Source organism: Oryctolagus cuniculus, chromosome 4 (assembly GCF_964237555.1).
Source record: "Oryctolagus cuniculus chromosome 4, mOryCun1.1, whole genome shotgun sequence".
NCBI lineage: Eukaryota > Metazoa > Chordata > Mammalia > Lagomorpha > Leporidae > Oryctolagus > Oryctolagus cuniculus.
In genome coordinates, this window is record NC_091435.1 from 165,955,224 (window position 1) to 165,979,401 (window position 24,178).

At 41.0% G+C, this 24,178-nt stretch overlaps 1 protein-coding gene across 20 annotated transcripts in view; it reads left to right on the forward strand.

The window, feature by feature from the left end:
* Nucleotides 1-24,178, forward strand: part of RBMS3 (RNA binding motif single stranded interacting protein 3) — a 1,614,135-nt gene that overhangs the window by 954,201 nt on the left and 635,756 nt on the right. The window lies entirely within an intron of this gene.

Consider the following 24,178-nt stretch of genomic DNA (forward strand, 5'->3'; position numbering starts at 1 on the left):
GATAACAGCATTTAAATATCCTGTGACCTTGGGGCTATATATTTCACTAGGCACAGATTTATGACTCTAATGCCATTGTAACATTGTGTTTTTCTTTTGTTTTGTTTTGCTTGAGGTGCAGAGAGCATGAAAGACAAGCAGACAGACAGGTACAGAGAGCAATTCCATTCGCTGACTCACTCATCAAATATCCACAATGACCACACTTGGCTGGGACAGAGCTGTGAGCCTGAATCTCAATGCAGGTCTCTCACCATGGTAACAGAAACCCAAATACTTGAACCATCATGTGCCTTCCATGTCGTGCATTAACAGGAAGCTGGAATTGGCAGAGGAGTCAGACCTCAAAAACAGGCACTCCAACATGGGATTCCGAAGTCTCAAATGGTGCTTCAACACCTAGATCAAATGCTTGCCCCTCCTTTGCATTATTGTACCTTTCCACTCTAAATCATGAAGTGAGCTTGCAGTAGCAGATCTCAACTCTTTTGTAAAGTATCCATCCAGGTATATTGTATAATCACTATACCAAACAATTGCTTTATTTCCCCTTCCGAATATATACCATACAGAGTTTAAAAATCTATATTGCTCTGCTATGATGAGGCTAAGATTAGAGCCTTTTCCACAAAAAATGATTTTTTGTCTGGTGGATTTATATTAGACCATGGTTGCCAACTTAAAATCCATTTCTTTTAAGGATGCAACATTATGTAATTAGTTTGCTATTGAAGTCAAATCACTAGCAAACTTTATTTTAGGCATAATATGGAATGGAAAAGACCTTCCGAGATGGAAGTAATCTTTGAAACCATTTAGTTGTTTGCTCACATTATAGATGAGAAACCAGTTCCTGGAAGATTAAATGTCACACTGCAAGGTAGTGGTCCATCAGCATCCGAGAAGAAAAATTGGATTTTTATGTGTCTATCTCAGTTACTAGTTTCTGTGCAACAAACAACAATGGATAGGAAAGTAACTAAAGCAATAATAGTTTACTTTTGTCTACTGGTTCTGTGCACTGCTTAATTGGACTTATACAACTCCAGTCATCTGAGAGCTTGGCTGGGCATCTCAGCGGGTACTTCCATTCTCCTCTTCATGGCCTCTCTCCCTGTTCATATCCAAGACCAGAGGAGAGCCAGTGTTGTTAGTATGTAATAAAAAGTGTAGACTTGTGAGTACTATTTTGCACATGATTCACTAATAAACCGAACAAGATTTCGGCCCTGGTCCTTTGTTAATATGAAAGTTATTCTGACATGAAGCTACAGTGAAATGTGGTAACCTATAACTCGGGGTGGGGGGTGCTACCACTGAACTGTCAGCCTCCTAACAAGTACGGCGTCTCAGAGTGCACAAACTCAAGCCTAACTCAGTCACAGTGCTGTATCCCAGATAAGGCTTCTTTCTGCTTTTCTCAAGTCCTTGACATACACCTGTGTCACTGACAGCTAGTATGCAAATTGCCTAAAAGCTCCATTAGGCTGTTCTAGGCGAGGGGAGCCCATCTGTTAGCTCTGTGACACTTTCCCTCTTGGATCCTCACGTGGGAATATGTCCTTGAGATACCCAGATGGAAGAATTTGTGCCAGTATCTGGTACCACCAACCTTGGGGGAGGTTGTCAGTTCTGATTCTTTTATTGACTTTAATATTTGATGCCCTCTTCCCTGTGTTCCCGAAGAATAAAGTTTTAAGGGTAAATCATAAATGGATGGCAAAGCTTTATAATTCTCAATAAAAATGGCAGATTATTTTTTTGAGTGCAAAAAGATGTAACACGATGAGCCCTGTGTTTGAGAAATCATGATATTCTCTGGAAGTTTTTCAATACTGTGTGTGTGGTCTGGTGTTGACAGGAGAGAACACATGATTTCAAATTAACTGGTGCTTTTCAGATGTGCTGATAGCTGTTGGAAAGATTTGGGAGAGATGGTAGTTTTATTTTGACAAGCCTGTCTATGAAGGGCATTTATTGGAAACAATTCTTATCCTTTTTCTTATTAAGAAAAAAAAGGCAACACAACAACTGCATTTAAACAACCAGAAAAGAAGACCAACCTCCCTTTCCATGGTGGTGTAGAAGTACCTTTAAGTCTCCCGCCCATCTTGGATAGAAATCTCTAGAAGTGGCAGCAGAATCGGGAGAGCAGCCATGCCTTTAATGACTGATACTGTCTCATCATAAGCAAACTTCTCTCATTTCCTCTCTCTGGCCTAGCAGGAAGTTCTACTCATATTTCAACCTAAATGAGGCTAAGGTAGCGTAAATGTGGAGGTGACGATGCCACCTGGACAAGGAAAGCATTAGGAATCAGGGAGCAGTCCTAGAAACATGCAATAAATTGTAGTCTAGAACCAGAGAAGTAGAGTTTTTGAGAAACCATCAAAATATGACCTTCGAGGTGTGAAGTTTTGTGAAAGGTTTGAGACAGGACAGGATGGATGCTTCGGATCATGTTGGCATATAAATGGTACATAATTTTATCAGATTAGTGTCGGTTTTCCTTTTGTTCAGGAAATGGTCCAAAAGACATACTGGTTTTTATTGACAGGAATTCCAAACTAGTTGTTATTTGCTAATAACGTTGTGTTAAAAGTCTGAGCAGAGAGTATCTTGCCAAAGAGAGAGAGGGAGTGAAGCTTCTATGCCCAGCGGTGTTTGGATGAGCGAGATAATTATACCCTCGTCCACAGCAGATGCTCTGTTCTCCTCTTTGGCAATTCCCCTGTTCAGTGTGCAAATAATTTTCCCTACTAACGTTGGTGCCTATTTGCCTCAAAAATGTGTCTTTTCCAGCAAAGAATGGATCTTTCCCATTGTCACTCACAAATGGCAACCGAATTGCTTGGGCTTTATATTGTTTCAAAGACACAGACGAGTCTGAAGCTAAGCAGAAAGAGTCGTATGAGTACCATATGTCCATCAAAGGATGTGATCCTAAGAAAGATGTTACTCACTGAAGCAGTTGGGAAACTGTGGTGATAATTATTTTGACTTATTTAAATCAATATTTTAAAAATTAAGTCTCAATGTTGATAGTCAAATGATTTTAATTCAAATATGCATTTATTCAGTTTATCCTAGAAGAGATTTTTTTACCTAAAGGCATTGCAAAAATCTTTGAGCTCTCACTGCCTCTGTATTTCTGTAACAAGCAAAATTCACTTTTATGCATATGTAGTGAGACCTACAATATGGCATTCACTTCCTTTACAGTTTTGATAGACATGTAGGACTGCCCCAGCTTGAAATAAATGTGTATATTCTCCCTGATCAATAATGAGCAAATCTATTTCCATATGCCTGGTAGTATGGTTGGGTCTGAAAGCAGCAGGCTAGCAGCCGTCTTGGCAGAGAGCTGCAGAAAGAGAGGAATGGAGGAGACATATTTTCTATTGCTCGTTTTTTTTCTTCTTGCCATAGGTCCCAAGGAGCACAAAGGCAAGTGTAACCGAATGTAGCCTCCACGTTTTCACAACCACATATCGCAGCCTACATTTATCTAATAAAGCTAAGAATGTAATTGAGGGTTAGGTTTCCTTCTGACTTATCCTTGAATCTCTCAAGAATAATCACCATTGACTTAGTTTTCGTTGGAAAATTCAGCTTCCAGCAAATGTTCATGTAGCAACTGAAAGACATGGTCTAAGTGTGTGTCTGACCACTGGGGATCAGAGGTGGGCCTGCTCACATGCCCTGTCCTTGACTCACCAGCATGCCAGAGGTAGAAATATCTGCAGAGGACAAAATAAGGCACACAATAGCCCCAGCGGAAGCCCGAAGCCAGTGTTGCCTAGAACCTTAAGCAGGAGGAGAGAAATCTGCCTGTGGTACAGGTTTCTCAGAGGAGGTGAAATTTGAATGAGGCCTCTAGCATGAGTAGATTTGGTTATGGGGGAACCAGGTGCAGGGTCTCTGGAGGCCGTAGTGTCCTAGTGGCAATAGGCCTTTATCAGAGTGTGTTCACTGGCCACTATGAGGTTAGATGGCACAGAAGATGACAGGTGGCCCTCTGAGCATTTTTTTTTTTTTTGACAGGCAGAGTGGACAGTGAGAGAGAGAGACAGAGAGAAAGGTCTTCCTTTGCCGTTGGTTCACCCTCCAATGGCCACTGCGGCCGGCGCACCGCGCTGATCCCATGGCAGGAGCCAGGAACCAGGTGCTTTTCCTGGTCTCCCATGGGGTGCAGGGTCCAAGCACCTGGGCCATCCTCCACTGCACTCCCTGGCCACAGCAGAGAGCTGGCCTGGAAGAGGGGCAACCGGGACAGAATCCGGCGCCCCGACCGGGACTAGAACCCAGTGTGCCAGCGCCGCAAGGCGGAGGATTAGCGTAGTGAGCCGCGGCGCCGGCCAACCTCTGAGCATTTTGAACGTTGCAGCTGAAAAGGTGGGAGAAATGAAGTAAAGCTCTTAAAAATGTATTTATTTATTTGAAAGGCAGAGTTACAGAAAGAGAAGGAGAGAGGTTATGGGGCAGAGGTGGGGAGAAGAGAGAGAGATCTTCTGTCTGCTGATTCAGCCTCCAAATGGCTGCAACAGCTGGGGTAGGGTCAGGCTGAAGTTAGGAACCAGGAACTCCATCTGGTTCTCCCAAGTGGGTGGCAGGGGCCCAAGCATGTGGGGCACCTTCTGCTGCTGCTTTCCCAGGCACATTAGTAGGGAAGCAGAGCAGCTGGGACTTGAACACGTGCTCCAAAATGCAATGCCAATGTCACAGGCTGAGGCTTAACTCACTGTGCCACAATGCTGGCCCCTGAAGTGTAATTTTGATAAGAAAAGCAGACTATGATGTGTTTTATATACTAACGGAGATCCAATAGCTCAAATATGTATAAACAGAATTGGAGTTTCATTTAATAGCCACAAGTATTCATTCCAGGTACTTCCAGAGGTAAACGAAGTCAGCAGTCACTGTATTTGAATACTACTTATTTGGAGTTGGAGATTCCTTTTCTCTTGGATCCTCAATGCTTGATTTCCATTTCTGTTAGTAGAGGAAGGGAATTGAGTGTTCAGGAGTCATTTTCAGCACTTTATCACTGCTTACATGTTTCTATATTCTTGAGGAACATTGGTTTTTCTGCTTGGTACTTGTTGACTTCTTTGTTTAGTGGAGGGTTAGACTTGTGATTATAAAGTAAATTTTAAGTATGTCATTTTAAAAAGTAAAAGAAAAATAAGAAAGGAAGGAAGGAGGATTGGAACAAGGGAGAGGATAGGGTGGGAAGTTTCATTATGCTCTTTTTTTAAGATTTATTTATTTATTTGAAAGAGTTACAGAAGGAGAGGCAGAGAGAGAGAGAGAGAGAGAGAGAGAGAGAGAATCTTCCATTTGCTGGTTCACTCCCCAATTGGCCACAATGGCCAGAGCTGTGCTGATCCGAAGCCAGGAGCCAGGAGCTAGGAGCTTCTTCCACGTCTTCCAGGCAGGTGAAGGGGCCCAAGGACTTGGGCCATCCTTCACTGCTTTCCCAGGCCATAGCAGAGAGCTGGATTGGAAGTGGTGCGGCTGGGACTAGAACCAGCGCCCATATGGGATGCTGGCATTGCAGGCGGTGGCTTTACCTGCTAGACCACAGCGCTGACCCCTACTCTTTTTTTTTTTAAGAGTTCTTTATTTATTTGAAAGGCAGAGTTAGAGAGAGGGAGAAGCAGTAGCAGGGAGGAAGAGTGATATTCCAGCCACTGGTTCACCCCCCAAATGGTGGCAGTGGCTGGGGCAGGGCCAGACAGAAACCAGGAGCCAAGAGCTTCAACTGGGTCTCCCAGGTGGGTGCTGAGTCCCAAGCACTTGGGCTATCTTCCTCTGCCTTCCAGGAGCATTAGCAGGGAGCTGGATCAGAAGTGGAACCAGCACCCATATGGGATGCAGGCGATGCAGGTAGTGGCTTTACCTGCTATGCCACAGTGCCTCATTATGCTCTTAAAACTGTATGTGTGAAATACATGAAATTTGTTCCATTTATATAAATAAAAAATTTAAAAATGGATAAAAAAGAAAAAAATATTGTATTCCACATTGTGAATCCTGTGTCCAGCCCGGCACTTCTTTCCGAGTAGAATAATCAGTGGCTACCTCAGGGACAACATCCTACTCTCTTCCTTCCTTTCACTTCCTCTTTCCCCTTTCAGACTTCTACACTGTCCTTTTATCACTATTCACACTCACGGACACCCATTTTCAAATGTGCCTATACACATACCGTGAAAACAACCAACTTTGGGATATTATTTTCCCCTCGTGGAGAAATCTTTTAAAGTCTTAGGTGGCAGCACTATTGACGGTTGATCTATGTCCATTTATAATCACTGTTGAAACATCTCCAAAATTTCTGTATTTCTCCATGTGCCTGGTCACATCCAAAACAAAAACATGCAAAAACAAAACTGAAACCAGAAAATAGTGACTGCTGGTTAAGTAAAAGTGAACTACCTAGTTAACAAGTTTTACAAAATTTTAGAGGAAAATATAGCCTTTCCATGAGATAGACCAAAGACCACCACTTTTCTCATTAGTGTGTTTATAGCCGTCTGCTACTTTCCTCATTTTTATTCTCTAAAGATAATCACGAAGGTCTTTTTATGAAAAAAAAAAAAAAAAAGAGCTGGAACCCTAAACAAAGGAACATCATTCTTCCTCCAAATAATTTAATTACTCAGAAATCCTTTTTGGCAAAATACAGTTTTTAGAATGTTCCATCTTCCTGCTATTTATCCATACTCTGGATTGCCTCATTCATTAGTTCTGACAAGGGACTGTATTTGTATCATTGCCTGACAGATGTGTTACATGTTTCAGTCTTAAAATATTCCACTCTGAGCTCAGTGCTGCATACTTGGGAGATGATGTTAAATCAGCCTTGGCAACACACTGCTGTCATCATGCCAAATAACTCAGGGGAAAAATGATAAGGGTATAAAGAGATCAATAAGGCAAGAGAATCTGTACTTTCAAAAGTAAGGCAAAATATGAGAAAGACTATCAGTCAAGCATTGGGGTGTAAATAAAGCAAGAGTCTGCCATGTTTGGGACACCCTTACGCTACAGTGAGCCATTATCCTGTGAGTAGTAAATTTCTCTTACGTTTGCCTAACTCCTTTAATATAGGTCATTGTAAAATACAGCAGTAAGATTCACAGGCCCATTGATCAGTCTGGTATTGCTCTTCCTTCCCTCTTAATAGAATAAAATGAGATATGGCTGATGAATGCTGAGAAGGACAATTCCCAGACCATTTAGATGTGAGCGGTCACACTGGAACATTCTCTCCGCATAATGAAGATTTGTGTAACTCACATCTTTGTAAATATGAATTATGCAAATGCATTTCTGCCCTTTGAGATGATATTACTCAACAGGGTCCTCATAAGTGCCCAGTTGTGTTGGATTTTTAGATGGAACACAAGGAAACTGTAGAAATGGTAATTTGGAAATTATATCCTTTATTGAGTAATAGGTACTCAAACATGGATCAGGAAGCAATGGTTTCTAGTTTTTAGCAAAAAGCATAGCACTATTCCACATTTGCAACAATAAACAGAATAGCTTGCAGACTCACAACAGTAAATTTTATGAACATTCAGAGATAGGAATTTATTTTTGTGCGTTAATGGTCAAGGTGACTTTGTAAAACTCTTTCAGAAAGAGCCCTCGAACGCCAGTTGAAAAAAAAGTGATCTGTAGCTTATGAAGAGCATTTTAAGATTTTTTTAAACATGAGAATAAGTATGGAAACTAATTTTTATTTTGGAAGATAAAGTTTAAGGCTGCATGCAAACAGATTAGAGTACTTGGAGCTAGAGAACAAGAAACACAATTTAGAGAAGACGACATTAATTTATATGTGAATTGAAGTGTTCCTAGATATTAATAGAACTAGTGGAATGGAGGGAAAAGACAGATGTGGAAGATATTGAGAAGGAAGCATAGGCAAGACTTCATTTGGGATGAAACATAGTCATGAAAATTAAAGGGAAAAAGAGGCATCCAGATGTTAAATCACCAATACACAGTTGATTTATGGAACATGATTGAAATTTCTAATTGAACATTCAAGCTGTAATGAAATGTTCATGCCCCAGTATGAGACAAGGGCTGGGCATGCTGTTCAGTGTGTAAAACCATCCAGACATGTGCGCTGTAAAGGGCACTCCAGGGCACGGGCAGAAAGAACAGCAAGTGGGAAGGCATGGGTGCAAATGATCACACCAGATTCTAACCTCTGAACATGGAAAATTACTTCCTGGTATGGAAGACAACTGGAACTTGCAGATCACCTGTTGTTAGGGAGGAGTGATGGAGATGTGTTTGGAAGAGAGTTTCAAGGTGGCATGTTTACCTAGAGGCTGATGAAATTTAAGTTTGGGGGCCCTTTCTTTTCTCCAACTCCTTCCATGATCCAATATCTAATCTTGTCATCATGGTTGTATCCTTTGCCTTAAAAATGGCCAATCATCATCCAAATTGCATAATCTTTTTTTAGACTGATTTTATTTATTTAAATGGTAGAGGGACAGAGACAGGGGGGAGATACAGAGAGAAAGAGATCTTCCATTTGCTGGTTCACTCCCCAGATGGCTGCAACAGCTGGAGCTGGGCCACCTAAGCCAGGAGGCGGCAACTCCATCCAGATTCCGCCTGTGGGTGCAGGGGCCAAAGCACCTGGGCCATCTTCTGCTGCTTTCTCAAGCACATTATCAGGAGCTGGATTAGAAGCAGAGAAGCTGGGACTGGACTGCCCTCTGATACGGGATGTTGGTGTCACAAGTGGTGGCTTAACTTGCTCTGCCACAATGCTGGATCCAATTTATAGAATCTCCAAGCTCCACAAAAGCCACTTTCTTGTATTGACTAGTGGGGTTTTTATATGCTTTTGTGGGTTTGGATGTATTGCAAATAAAGCTATTTCATAACTAAGTGAGATCTTTGTGCATTTCCACTCCAGCTTCCCCATTTGTATTTTTGTTTTTAGAGTGGTGTTGGGAATTTTGGAATTTAACTACGGGTCAGTTTGGTGGGAGATACATTTCTCTGAATTAGATGGCTGCATGTTTGTGCTACTTCTAGCTGTTCTGTGGTTAGAACGGTTCCCAAGAATACTCATACTACCCACTGTGCTGATGTCCTGGGCACTGTGGCAGGGACACACTGGACCAGCCAAAATCTATTGTGATAGGACTGTGGTCTCTGGTTCCCAACATTGAAAACATGTGGGCAGGAGACACAAACATACACACATCACATACACATAGATTTGCATGATCTGAAGCTAAAAGAGAAGTCTGAAAGTCTTCAGACAACTTTGTCCACAGATTTGCCATCTAACAACTTATAAGCCATTATTCATTAATAAGAGGAGGAGCTGGAGAAGACATTTTCTAAACTACCAATAGAAAAATAAATGTTTAATAACCACCAGAGGACAGATAGAATTTTCTTTTTATTCTTGCTACAGAAAGTATTATGAAACAACTGCCGTCGGACAATGCCATCATGGGGGCCAGAAAAGGAAATTATTTTTGAAGTGTGCAAGGGAGTTAGAATTCTTAGTTTTGCATTTTTGATAATTAGGTGATTTATTAGCATTTAAAATGGGCAGTTTGTTGCAACTTCTTTTTCAACCTAGGAAAATGCCCATTTTTAGAAATAACTTTACATTCATAAATTTTATTATTTTATAACAGGTCCTGAGAATTGTATAAGCTTTAGGTCCACACAATATGTTTCTGTCCCTAGACTGGGGCTGAGTAACCTAATTTTCATAATCAAGTGCATAGTCTTCACCCTGCTTGATCCATGTAGACTGTTTTGGAATTAAACATGTGTTTCTTTCAACTTTCATGGTACTCACTTTTTTCAAAAGCATACTAAGGATCTTGAACTATCGCTTAGAAGGAATTGTCTTATCATTTATCAATATTCCATTGCTAGCAAAACAAATGTTAAATGTTTTCACTCCATAATGAGACATTACATTGTGCTATGGCTCACAAGAAGACCACCCATTGAAATCTGAGAAGTTTTTAAAAAAGATTTATTTGTTTATTTGAGAGAGAGACAAACAAAGAGAGATAAAGAGAGAATCTTTCATCCAGTGGTTCACTCCTCAAATGGCCACAATGGCCAGGGCTGGGCTAAGGCCAGGAGCCTGGAGCTCCATCCAGGTCTCTCACATGGGTATCAGGGCCCAGGGACTCATGCCATCCTTTGATGCTTCCCCAGGCACATAAGCAGTGGGCTGGATAGAAAATGGAGCTGCCAGAACTTGAACTGGTACACATATGGTATGCTAACATTGCAGGTAGATGGTGGTTTAACCTGCTGTGCTACAGTGCCAGTTCCCTGAGTTTGTATAATGAGCAAATTTGTAATGTCTTTGATATTTTTCCAATTTTCACCAATTCCTCTATGTTATAAGTAAAAAATAATCTGTAACATAAAATGGGGATAAGACATAGGGATATTGATACTAACTGGCATTAGTATATCAGTATACTAGTATATAATTTGATATAAAATGATATATACTAGTATATAATTTTCATTTTAATTCAATTCATAAACAAGTCTTACCTTTCTTTGACCTGCTAGGATGTGGTCAGCAGCTCAAAGTTAATGGAACAAACTAGGTCATACCGATCTCAGAATTCTAATCAAAAGTAAAACATGCTTCTTTTGGCCATTATCTGTGTCATCACACAAGACTGTAGATTCTAGTGTTGTGTACACCCACAATAGAAACCTGTGCCATGATTAGGGAGCTGTCTATCTCATGGCTAATCCAGGACACTTATCAGAAGTCTCAGGTACTGATGGAGATTAGTGATTAGGAGAATCCAAATAAGCAAAAGCAAGTGAGCCTTCGCACAGCTGAGCCATTCGGCATGGATGGCCAGTTGATGTTGCAGACTATAATTCTCCAAACAGTGCTCCTTGGCCAACAGTGGGTGTGATATGATCTTACTTGTCTGCATGTTTGTACCGGGAGAAGGATTCAGGCCGTAAAAAAGAGTTCTGCCACCATGGCGCAGTCAACAAGGCAGGGACCATTACTTCCCTTTGCTAAAACCAGAGCATGATGACAGTGATGTCCGTTTTCACTGCTGAAACATACCCACGTGTCTACATGAGCGTCTGTAAATGGATCTTGACTAATCGCGATGAACATTTGCATCCTAGTAGAGAAAGCTCTATGTGGTTAGTCCCTTGTTTTACTTTTAGCTGTGTTATTGCTAAATTAATTTCTCCAGTTTCTGAAAATCACAAGAAAAATAAATTGAATTAATTCTGCGTTTTGTCTTTGAGAACTCTAGATATGAAATTAGGCCATTCTACAGTTCTATTCTTTCAGATACTTTAGGTTCACTCCGAGTGCTAACATGCATTGTTTTTTATTTATTATGAAGAACATAGTTTACACTGGAAGAAACTAATATTTTCATAAAGATTAGCATTGGACACAGCCAGCCTTTTCTCTCATATTCTAATAGATAAATATAGACCATGTGCTGATATGCACATTGTCTCTCTGTTTTTCATTTGCTTTCTTTCCTACTTTATGTGCTCAGAAATCAGTTAACTTCATCTCCCTAAAGTGTTCTTTTTAATTTTTTTAAAAGATTTATTTATTTATTTGAACGTCAATGTTCCATAAGAAGAGGAGGAAACAGAGGAAGGGAGGGAGGGAGGAAGAGAGGGAGAGAGAGAGAGAGAATCTTTCATCTGCTGGTTCACTCCCCAAATGGCAGCAACATCAAGGCCTGAGGAAGGCAGTAGACAAGAGACAGGAACTTCTTCCAGGTCTCCCATATGGGTACAGTGGCCAAGCACATGGGCCATGTTCTGCTGCTTTCTCTAGGCTGTTACTGGGAGCTGGATAGGAAGTAGAACATGAACAGACACTCAAGTAGAATGCCGGCATTGCAGGCAGTGGCTTTACCTGCTGTGCCACAAGGACACCCCTATTTTTTTTTAATTTTATTTATTCTTACTGTCCTGAAAGATATAAACACAGAAAAAGGGGACGAAGTAAGAGATGTATAGCTAGATAAAGGTATCTCAACCTAAATTGCATTATTTTTGTTCCCTTCATGTTTCAGGAAGCAAGTATCACTGGTTATAGTTTACTCTTTAAATATTTATTTTTTCTAATATTATTGTTTAATGAATTCTAATTGTAGTTGTATGTTCTTTTTTACACATTGTATTGTGGGTTAAACTCTAATTGATGATCTTTGAATTAGAAATCTGTTTTTTGTTATAATCTTTTTTCTAATTACATCACTCTTTCAAATAAAAATTTTGAACAGTATTTCTTAGTGGCAACAGACTTAGGAAGTTGATCTATAGACAAGAAAGATTATCTCTCTTTGCAAGACTATCATTATAGCAACATAATGCAATATTTGTAGTAATATGGTCAGAAGAAATATGGTAGTGTAAGAAGCTATAATATTTTGCAGCCTTCTGCTATGCTATGCTATGCTATGCTATGAACAGGTCCCTTATCTGCTATTTGCCAACATTTTGGATTCCATATGATGATGGCTATAAGCAGAAGGGATGATGTAAAACACATGGGGCCAGCGCTGTGGCGCAGCTGATTAAAACCCTGGCCTGAAGCGCCAGCATCCCCTATTAGTTCCGGTTCTAGTCCTGGCTGCTCCTCTTCCTATCCAGCTCTCTGCTGTGGCCTGGGAAAGCAGTACAAGTTGGCCCAAGTCCTTGGGCCCCTGCACCCACGTGGGAGACCCGGAGGAAGCTCCTGGCTCCTGGCTTTGAATCGGCACAGCTCTGGCCGTAGCAGCTATCCCGGGAGTGAACCAGTGGGTGGAAGACCTCTCTCTCTGTCTCTACCTCTCTCTCTAACTCTGTCTTTCAAATAAATAAAATAAATCTTTAAAAAAAAAAACACATGGAAGTTAATATATGAAGCTAGCTTGTTAAAATGTTCAGCTGTGCATGCTGTTAATTAGACCCATTTCCTGTATTTAGGGAGTACTTGCCACATGATTTCAAGGAGGCAGTTTGTATTGTCCATCCAGCAGTTAGTACTATACTTTATGCTTTGGTGATGGATGTTGTCTAAGTTTAGCTTCCAACGTTTGGTTGTGTGTGTTTTGATTCTGCACGTGATATGAGCAAACTTGCGGTGGTGATGGGCAGACGCTGGAGAGTCTGAGTAGGCCCTGAGTTTTTGTAAGGCAGGCATGATGCCGGTGAAGACCCCATTGCAGGGACTTCCTGCTGACGGATGAGCAGGGAGACTCCCACCTTTCTGGTTTCTGGTACCACCGCTCTGTTAGATCACGTTGTCCACACATTCTCTCTTGGTGTCTTCTGGTCTTGGTAGTTCAGGCAGGGCCACAAAAAACATCTGAATCTGTCCTAAATGCTCTGACTTGCTTCTTTATTCCTTGGGCATGTATCCCTTTGATTCGTTCTAACTACTAGGGGGTTGGGCCACTGAATAGCATTTCATGGGTGCAGTGCAGGGGGGCCCTGGACCTGCTGAGCACACTTCTGATACCTGATTGTTTAATTCTTAGAGTTTTTCTGACTACATTTTTGAACTGTTTGTGGATTAAAATCAAGCAGGCAATTAACATGACAAAATTGGTCGCTGCCAGGGCTCAATAGGCTAATCCTCCGCCTGTGGCGCCGGAACCTCGGGTTCTAATTCTGGTTGGGGCGCCAGATTCTGTCCCGGTTACCCCCTCTTCCTGGCCAGCTCTCTGCTGTGGCCTGGGAGTGCAGTGGAGGATGGCCCAAGTGCTTGGGCCCTGCACCCCATGGGAAACCAGGAGAAGCACCTGGCTTCTGGCTTCGGATCAGTGCGGTGTGCCAGCCACTGCGGCCATTGTGGGGTGAACCAACGGAAAAGGAAGACCTTTCTCTGTCTCTCTCACTGCCCACTCTGCCTGTCAAAAAACAAACAAACAAACAAACAAAAAATGACAAAATCACCAAAGGTATAAATTAGAGATTCTTTTTTTTTTCTGTTTCTTTCCCATAGTGCCATAGAATATCAGAACCCCCCAAGCCCCAGTCCTGAGCAGTTTTCTCTTCTGATCTGCTCTCCCGCCAATTTGCATCTCACAGAATGGAGCAAGTGCTGAGTCTTTGGGGTGAGAGAAAACAAATGGTCAGTGGAACTTTTCTATGAGGGGTTGTTCTTTAGAAAAGACTTGTTGGGCTGGTGCTGCGTACGGGGTTAAGCCATTGCCTGCAGCACAGCATTGCATACCAGTGCTCCACTTCCAATCTGGCTCCCTGGGACAGTGCCCGAGAAAGCAGTGGAAGATGGCCCAAGTACTTGAGCCCCTGTACACCCACAAGGGAAACTGGGAAGAAGCTCCTGAATTCTGGCTTCGACCTTGCCTAGCCTCAGCTGTTGCTGCCACTGAAGCAGTTAACTGCAGATAGAAGACCTCTCTCTCTCTGTCTCTCTGTGTCTCTCTCTCTCTCTCTCCTTCTCTATATCTCTCTCTGTAACTCTGCCTTTCAAATAAATAATTTTTTAAAAGAAAAGGCTGTTGCATTGTCATGTTCCATGTAGTTCTCTGCAAAGCTAAGCAAATCAAAGCACAGTCATCCTCTTGAATAGTGGAGATGGGCAATAAGTGCTTTGGCCACATATAAATGTATCACTACCTTATTCATCTAACATAAACTCTTTGCTTCAAATACCCTAGGGCACACATCATATGACACATCAGAAATTAGATAGCTAATTAAACTAAAATAATAGTTTAAGGCATTTTGTACCCACCAAATATTAATGCAGAGCATCACTTTTTAAAAAAATATTTGAAACTTTTCGTGTGAGAAGCTCTGCAGTTGGTACAGTTTATTTCCTGTACATAGACTCTGGTTAAGTGCATGGACATTTAGTAGTTGCTCTGCTACTTATGTGTAAGATTGTTCTCCTGACAGTAAGATATATTTATTTTAATGAGGACTTTAAGAATTCATGGATATTTCTCCCAAATCTGTATATTTTAACATGATTTTTCTTGTGAGAGTCTATATTTATCTTTAAAAAATACTGCTGCGGTCTTGTCATTGCTATATTTAAAGGCAATTAGTGTCAGTGGCTAGAATACTGTTAACCAGTCCTAATACTTCATTGAAGGTGGACATTCATTGAAGATGGACATTTCTTTCCTTTTAAAAATTCCTTTTTATTCATTTTATTTAAAAGAGAGAGAGCAAGGATGAGAGTGAGAGAGAGAGAGAGAGAGAGAGAAAGGGAGATCTTCATCTGCTAGTGTATTTATCTGATGCTTGCAACAGCCAGGCCTGGACCAGGCCAAAGCCAGGAGCCAAGAACTCAGCCCAGGTTGTCCATGTGGGTGGCAGGGACCCATGTACATGAGCTTCCATCTGCTTCCTCTCAGGGTGCGCATTAGCAGGACTCTATCCAGGCACATCTTAAATGCTGTGGCAAATGCCCACCCAAAGAAGGATGTCTCTTAATTCATAGTCTACAGTACTTCAATCTGACAGCCATCAATGGACTTTTTACTGTACATCCTAAGATTTTCTATTTTTTTAATTTTTTTTTTTTTATTTTTTGACAGGCAGAGTTAGACAGTGAGAGAGAGAGAGACAGAGAAAGAGGTCTTCCTTTTCCGTTGGTTCACCCTGCCAAGTGGCCGCTATGGCCTGTGTGTTGCGGCCGGCACACTGTGCCGATCCGAAGCCAGGAGCTAGGTACTTCCTCCTGGTCTCCCATGGGGTGCAGGGCCCAAGCACTTGGGCCATCCTCCACTGTCTTCCCGGGCCACAGCAGAGAGCTGGCCTGGAAGAGGAGCAACCAGGACAGAATCCGGCACCCCATCCAGGACTAGAACCCGGAGTACCGATGCCGCAGGCGGAGGATCAGCCTAGTGAGCTGCGGCGCCGGCTACATCCTAAGATTTTCCACCAAGAAAATCAGGATTTCCTAGATCAGTGGATTGACCTGCGTACTTGTTATTCCAAAGACATTATTGTTCATCATAACAAAGGTATTATTAAAATGCTTTAGGATTTATGTCAGAATAAGTACAAACACATCTCAAATACTTCCTATTCTCCAGGTTTTATTCTCAGTCTTTATACACAGTCACTAATGTGAAGTGGTTAATGATCTTCAGAGGTAGTTACTTTTCCCATTTTGACTGATGAGGAGATGGAAGCAAAGGATGCTGGGTAATGTTTCCAGCAGTTAGACATATATTAAGTGAGAAATCAGGATCTGAGCCCGGGCCGTGAGTCTAATGCAGGTACTAGGGGACTTCCAAAATCCTGTGGAAAAATGGAATTATAAGATGTGTTTATTTTGGGGCAGAAGAATTTTCACATGTATGCACATTTTTTTATAATATACATTTTTTTATAATATACATTTTCCAGGCCAACGCCGCGGCTCACTAGGCTAATCCTCCGCCTGTGACGCCGACAGACCGGGTTCTAGTCCTAGTTGGGGTGCCAGATTCTGTCCCGGTTGCTCCTCTTCCAGTCCAGCTCTCTGCTGTGGCCCAGGAGTGCAGTGGAGGATGGCCCAAGTGCTTGGGCCCTGCACCCGCTTGGGAGACCAGGAGAAACACCTGGCTCCTGGCTTTGGATCAGCAGGTTGCACCGGCCGCAGTGCACCAGTCACAGTGGCCACTGAGGGGTGAACCAATGTAAAAGGAAGACCTTTCTCTCTGTCTCTCTCTTTCTCTCTCACTGTCCACTCTGCCTGTCAAAAAAAATATACATTTTCCATAAAATTTTTGAAGACCGCAGTCATATATACTTAGTCATTATGCAATAACAGTAACACTCATTCCTTGAGAAATTCTCTAAGGGACAAGCATATTAACTTAAATCATACTAGAAAAGGGAGATTTATGATTATGAGAAATAGAAGCTGAATGTGTAAATATCTAATAACTTTCTGATTATAAAATTATAGCAAGTTTGCTAACAATATAAAATGCCTGCTTTTAATTTTATCAGGAGCATTAATTTATTATCATAGTTACCATCTCATGGTCCAAAATATAATAAATGTTGAATATGTATTTATAGAAAATTATCTGTGCAGGCGCTTCTTCCAGTTTTTATAATGAAGCAATTACTTTGGTTGTATTAATTGCTGTCACATTTTTGATCTGTGCTCTAACATTGTCTTCGTGAGGAAATTATTATGCTTTATAGTTCACATTTCTTGGATTTAGGTCTTTAAGAGCTTAGGTTTTGTTCACATTTAATTTTGCTACATCAATAAAATATGAAAGAATTGGCTAATAAAACAACAAAACTGTTTTATGTCATGGAATATAGGTTATTGTTTATGAATTTGCTGAATCGCCCTAGTGGTTGCTGTAAGAGAGCACTCGGCTGTTTTAAAGAAAGAAGTTTGGCAGAACACTGTGCTATGTGCAGCGTGGGCATGTCGAGGTCCACTTCGGGGATGTACAGGCCCAGCAGATGATGTGACACTGAAAATGCAGGAGGCTTGTCTGTCACAGAGGGAGACATTTATTTTATACCAACAGTTAGTCTTAATTGCTCTCTTTTCCTGGTAGTTAGCAATTTTTCAAGAGGTACTTTGGGTATTGGTTAAAGCAAACTACATACATGTCCTTCTTTTTTACATATTATCCTTTCTCCCCTAGAAATCCCTTAATAATATCCACCTTCTTTTTTTTATTTTTTATTTTATTTATTTATTTATTTTGACAGGCAGAATGGACAGTGAGAGAGAGAGACAGAGAGAAAGGTCTTCCTTTTCCGTTGGTTCACCCTCCAATGGCCGCTGTGGCCAGTGCACCGCGCTGATCCGAAGCCAGGAGCCAGGTGCTTCTCCTGGTCTCCCATGGGGTGCAGGGCCCAAGGACTTGGGCCATCCTCCACTGCACTCCCGGGCCATAGCAGAGAGCTGGCCTGGAAGAGGGGTAACCGGGACAGAATCCGGCGCCCCAATTGGGACTAGAACCCTGTGTGCCGGCGCCACAAGGCGGAGGATTAGCCTAGTGAGCCGCGGCGCCGGCCAATAATATCCACTTTCAACTTGGGGAGGGATCAGTTGAAAGAAGAGATTTTATATACTAAAATCCAGTCCTAATCCCTCCCTGAGAGTAGGGGGGTCTTGAATATAGCTCTTATTGTCTTACTGGATAGCACGTAAGGAAAGAAAGCACCATGATGAATAGCAACATAGCAATGACTGTCATTTTATCAGCACAGTTAGGTATTGTCTATGAGTAATATAGTATAGGGAACAATACTCTGGAGCTATATGAATGATCTGTTTCAGCATTGTCTGGTAGGACTTTCTGCAATGATGGCAGTGTTCTGCATCTGCCAGCTGGATGCAGCAGTCAGTACCCACTGATGTTTTTGAGCACGTGATATGTAACTCATTTTAATTAAACTTATTTAAACCTAAATAGCTTCATTGACTAATGGCTATCTTTTTGGACTGCTCATATGTAGAGTTAAATCTATAGTTGGATGAACACTGGCTAGTTTCAGGTTCTGGACATGTTGTTGAGTATCTGAATACCTTTGGAAAATAATTGGGCTTCCCAGAGTCATCTTCAACATGGTGATAATAACAGCACTTACCTCCAACAGGTCTGAGATCAAGGAATATATCAATGAACATAAAATTCTTGGAACCATTTATGCCATATATTATATGCTCAATAAACATTATTGAATGCTACTCTTATTATTTTATAATCTTCTTAAAACATTAATGTTGTAAAAAATAAAAATGGATGGAAGTAAAATAGGTCTAAATTAATAAAAGATAAATGTCATGAATAAAATAGAATTTTAGTTTATCCTAAAAGGATGTGCAGGACTAAGATAATTAGAAAGAGTGGTAAGGTTATCATATTACCCTGATTTGCTACAGAGGGTCTCAGTTTATCCCTTGTATCCTGGTTTCATCATTAACTTCTCTCTCTTTTCTTCTTGAATACATATTAGTTTGTAAGGTAAATCCAAGAGTCACTCTAGGATCCAATTTAGGAGTACAGATCTAGCATTCCAAGTAGAGTGGAAAAGTCAAAATAAAGTTTCCAGGCAGGTGTGACTGTGGTGTGGTATGGATGGAGAGTAAGTAGTGCTATGTACATGGAAAAGAAGTGTATTATTTGAGACACATTATGGAATTGGAATGAAAACCTGCATAAAGAAATTAAATTTGTACATGTTACTTTTGCTTTTTTTTTTTTTTTTTGACAGGCAGAGTTTAGACAGTGAGAGAGATGGAGAGAGAGTTATAGACAGTGAGAGACAGTGAGAAAGGTCTTCCTTCCGTTGGTTCACTCCCCATATAGCCACTACAGCCGGCGCTGCACCCATCTGAAGCCAGGAGCCAGGTGCTTCCTCCTGATCTCTCATGCGGGTGCAGGGACCCAAGCACCTGGGCCATCCTCCACTGCCCTCCCGGGCCACAGCAGAGAGCTGGACCGAAAAAGGAGCAACTGGGACTAGAACCCAGCACCCCAACTGGGACTAGAACCTGGGGTGCCGGTGCCGCAGGCAGAGGATTAGCCAAGTGAGCCAAGGCGCTGGCTGTTACTTTTGCTTTTATTACATATCTCTTGGGTCAGTATAGGTTCATTTTCAGAAAAGTGAAATTTTCATGTAACTAGACATATATTTCCTGTGACAAAAAAGTCTTACACTGTTTGGTGTTCTGGTTGTCTCTCCATCATTGATAGTCATTTTTATTATGCATGGTTGAGAACAAAATTCAGTATTTCTATCTCTCATTAGCTACTCATAACCAAATAAGATATATGATTGGTTAGTGTGAAAATTTCTCAGTTGAGTGGGAAAATGACTCATTATATTTGGAACCATAACTTCTGCAACTCTGAAAGTTTAGTTTCTCTAGTTGCAATGAAGTATTAACATATCTAGTGGTGATACTTTTTAAGTCACAATAGTCAGTCTTCATTCTATGTAGGAGGGCACATATAATAAAGCTGGGGAAATTAATTTTTGAAAATGTTACTCATAATAGTAGTAGTTCTAGGAAACAGAGTGCTGAACTATAAAACAATTTCCAAAAAAAATAGGAAAGAGTGAAAAATAAGGGTTATGGGGAAATGCTGAATTAAAATAATAGGCAAACCTCTAAGATATAAGATTATGACTCGAAGCATAATCATTTTATGCTTTAGCCAATTTCCTCTTTCTGTCTATATGTCGCATAGACCCCCATGGACAGTTGCTGATGACTTGTTCTGGGATTTCAGTCCTTTTGCAGTGATTCTAGATCATTTGGGTTGATTTTTTAACCCCAAAGAAGCCTTTTGTTTAAGGAATACAAATTTCATAATTACAATTTTAGGAATATAGTGATTCTTCCCACCATACCTGCCCTGCCACTCCCACTCCTATCCCCCCACCTCCTCACTCTCCCATTCCCAGTGCCATTCTCCATTAAGATTCATTTTCTTTTTTTTTTTTAACTTTTATTTAATGAATATAGATTTCCAAAGTACAGCTTATGGATTACATTGGCTCCCCCCCCATGACTTCCCTCCCACCCGCAACCCTCCCCTTTCCCACTCTCTCTCCCCTTCCATTCTTATCAAGATTCATTTTCAATTTTCTTTATATACAGAAGATCAGCTTAGTATACCTTAAGTAAAGATTTCAACAGTTTGTACCCACAGAGAAACACCAAGTGAAAAATACTGTTTGAGTACTCGTTATAGCATTAAGTCACAAGATTCATTTTCAATTGACTTTGTACACAGAAGACCAACTCTAAACCAAGTAATGATTTCAACAATTTGCACTGAATTTGGAGACATTACTTCCAGGGTCAGGGCAGATGCTGCATTGAGGGATCATGGTCACTTTTAGCATTTCTGGAGAATGCTCGCATTCTAGCAATTATTGTTCCTGCAGTAGCTGGCATTGCAGTGTTCACCTGGGTGTGAAGACTTCCACAAGATTCATCCTTCCACAAGGACTCCATCCTAATTGATAGTGGGGGCATTTTGCTTGGGTTATTTCCAAAGGGTGGCTCCAATGTCTGTATACTCACTGTTACTATAAGCCCTTCGTGTTTGAAGTAGGCTAATTTTGTTTATTTTTCCTTGAAGAGATCAAGAATTGGTCAGATTAAAAGAGGGATTGGGTGATGACCAGATGCCATTGGCATTTAGAGAACTGGCAATCTTGTAAAAGTCTACCACATCCCCTATAGCAGACACTCTTCTCTAGCTTGTAAATGTGGTAATGAAATTTCTTTATAGGTGCTTGAATCTAACAATAGCTAGTTTACTTCTGTCTGGAAGCATCATGAATTTTCAAATATCATTTAATGTCTAAACCTCTGAATGGAATTCAATGACTGTAAATTAAGCTTATTTGTAAATAGCACAGAGTTACATGTGATTAGGCAATCCGACAAAGTATTTGAAAACTAATATTTAGAGTAAAAGTGAATTGCATCCTCACAGAATTCTAATAAAAACCCAGTTTGATTTGTAAATACCCTGAAAGCAATTAGCCATTCCATCCACAATGATTGGTTCATCACTGCTGCTTACTTACTGCACTTTGGTTCTTGATGAAAATGGTAAACTGTAGGTTCTAATGACATAATTTCATTTCAAGCATAGCAGCTCCCAAGCTTAAAAATTAGCTCTTAAATCATACCCTTCAAGATATATTACTCCACGTAGAACTGAGAGAGCAATGCTCATTTTAAGGAGATGGATGACGACGACAATGATGATGATGAAGATGATGGTAAAACAAACAAAAATACTAAGTATTGACTTGGTACCAGGCACTATGCTAAATACTTGTGATTTATATGTTCGTGTTACAGCAGTACTATGAAGGGATGTTATTGCAGTCCCTCTTTCACTCATGAAAGAATTTACATGTCTAGTAAATGGCAAAGCTACATTCACATGGAGCAATCCGGGACTCTCAGTACCATGTTACTGCTGTTGACAGCAGCTTTTACCTAGGCCAACTGACAGAAGGTGTTTGAACGGCTGCATTTTATGAGAAGTTTTGTCCTTTATTACTCAGAAAAAGCCATGTAGGGAAGGTTTTCACCAAACTCTATTATAAAAGGCATAATTGAAACAATCGTTTTCTATAGTCATATTCTAGATAATGGAGAGGCAATTGCCTAGCATAAAATTACCAAGCCATAATGTATGTGGTTCATGGGACTATGGCTAAAATTGTCTGGCTTGTCTTTGATATTAATTTAGCTGCATTTGTTGTTGCTTGCATAGGCAGTGTTCATAGTCACCTTCATTTGATGCTATTATGGACACACCAGTGCCTGCCATAGTTCTTGCTGTGTGTACTCTCTCATGTTGTGTTCACACTGGCGGAAGCAAGGTTATGTGAAAATTACACTGTCTAGGAGAATCCAATAGCCTGCAGCAGCATTATCCACAGAGCAATGGATCACATGTGTACGTGCAGGCTAAATAATGTATGATTTAAGACAGGAATGTGGTTTGTATTCATTTTTGGATAGTAAAAGAGTTGGCATCTCAGTCCCATGGGAGACTTTATCCAGAGCTTTACCCTTGAGTGGATAAAAGAGTACAAATTCTGTTGCACTGAAGACGAATAAAAACAAATTGGGGAGACCATCAGCAGAACAGACTGCTGCGTGATGGAGTCCAAGGCGACTCCAAAAACCACCAGACCAACTGCCTCAGGATCCTGCCAGCAGCCAGATGCCTGCAATAGAACTGACTGCATTTTGGCATCAGGGCTCTGTGATTCCCAGCCAAGGGGAACTGCATGCAAAAACTATTGAAATTCTCTTTGTAAAAGAATTATGTGCCAATGAGAAAGAGAAGTATGGTCCAGACCCAGGCTGCTGCAGATAAAATGGCATCTACTGACACTGAGGTTACAGAGGGTGAAGGTGCAGGGGGCAAATGCCGTGTGAACCTAGGGGTAAGAAGTTGAACTTTGGTTTGGGTGACAGGGTGTTTTGATGGAATGGTTTTTAGGCCATTGGCTTTGTATCATTATTCCATTAGAGCTACTGCATTGACCTTTCAAGGACAGGGGTAGAATCTGTTTAAAATAGTGATTCTCAACTGGAGGTGATGTCCTTCCCCTTCCTCCTCCCAGGAAACATGTGGCAATATCTGAAAATATTTTTTGTTGTCACAAGTTGTAGGGAGGCAAGTGTAACTGAGTAGGAATAGCAAGGTAGGAGGGATGTTGTTACATTTTCTACAATGCATAGGACAGCTCCCTGTAACAAGCAATCAATGACTTAAGATGTTGAGCTCTCTGATTTAAGATGATCTAGTTAGTGCACATGTATCACAACCCTGCCTGCAGACCCATAGATTGAAGTTCTGTAAAAGAGGACTTGGTTTATTTTTTATTTTATTTATTTATTTTAAAAAGATTTTTGTATTTACTTGAGAGGCATAGTTACAGGCATAGAGAGGGAAAACAGAGAAAGAGGTCCTCCACCTGCTTACTCCCCGAATGATTACAACAGCCAGAGCTGAGCCGATCAGAAGCCAGGAGCCAGGAGCTTCCTCAGTTCCCTAGGCAGATGCAGGGGCCCAAGCACTTGGGCCATCTTCCACTGCTTTCCCAGGCCATCAGCAGGGGAATGGATCAGAAGTGGAGTAGCTGGGATTCAGACTGGTGCCCATATGGGATGCCAGCACCGCAGGCTGATGTTTAACCTACTGTGCAATAGCATTGGCCCCAAGGACTTGGTTAACTGATTGGCTTTTACCCCCTTGAAGTCTAAGGAACACCTATCAGTGGTACCAAATGCATCCTCTTAAAACAAACAAATGAAGGGGATGACTCATAACCCTCTCTAACCTTTCTGCAAAATACATAGAGACCAGAGATGTAGCTAACCTTCCCCTTAAACCTACACACTCAGCCCACACGTTTTACAAGAATGGAGGAGTACCCAGTTGATTCAGTTTTCAAACTTGAGAAATGAGGCACATTAACAAAGCACACTGAATGAATCAGCTGTTTAGGATGATCTACAAGCCAGTTCATTTTCCTGTTATTAAATAACAAACCGTGAATCTTGACAAATGAACCCACTTGTTTGACATTATTTGAAAAACTCAAAGCATGCTTGATTCTAATGGTGGTTTCCCTATTGAAATTAAAGTTTAAGATCTTCATTGAA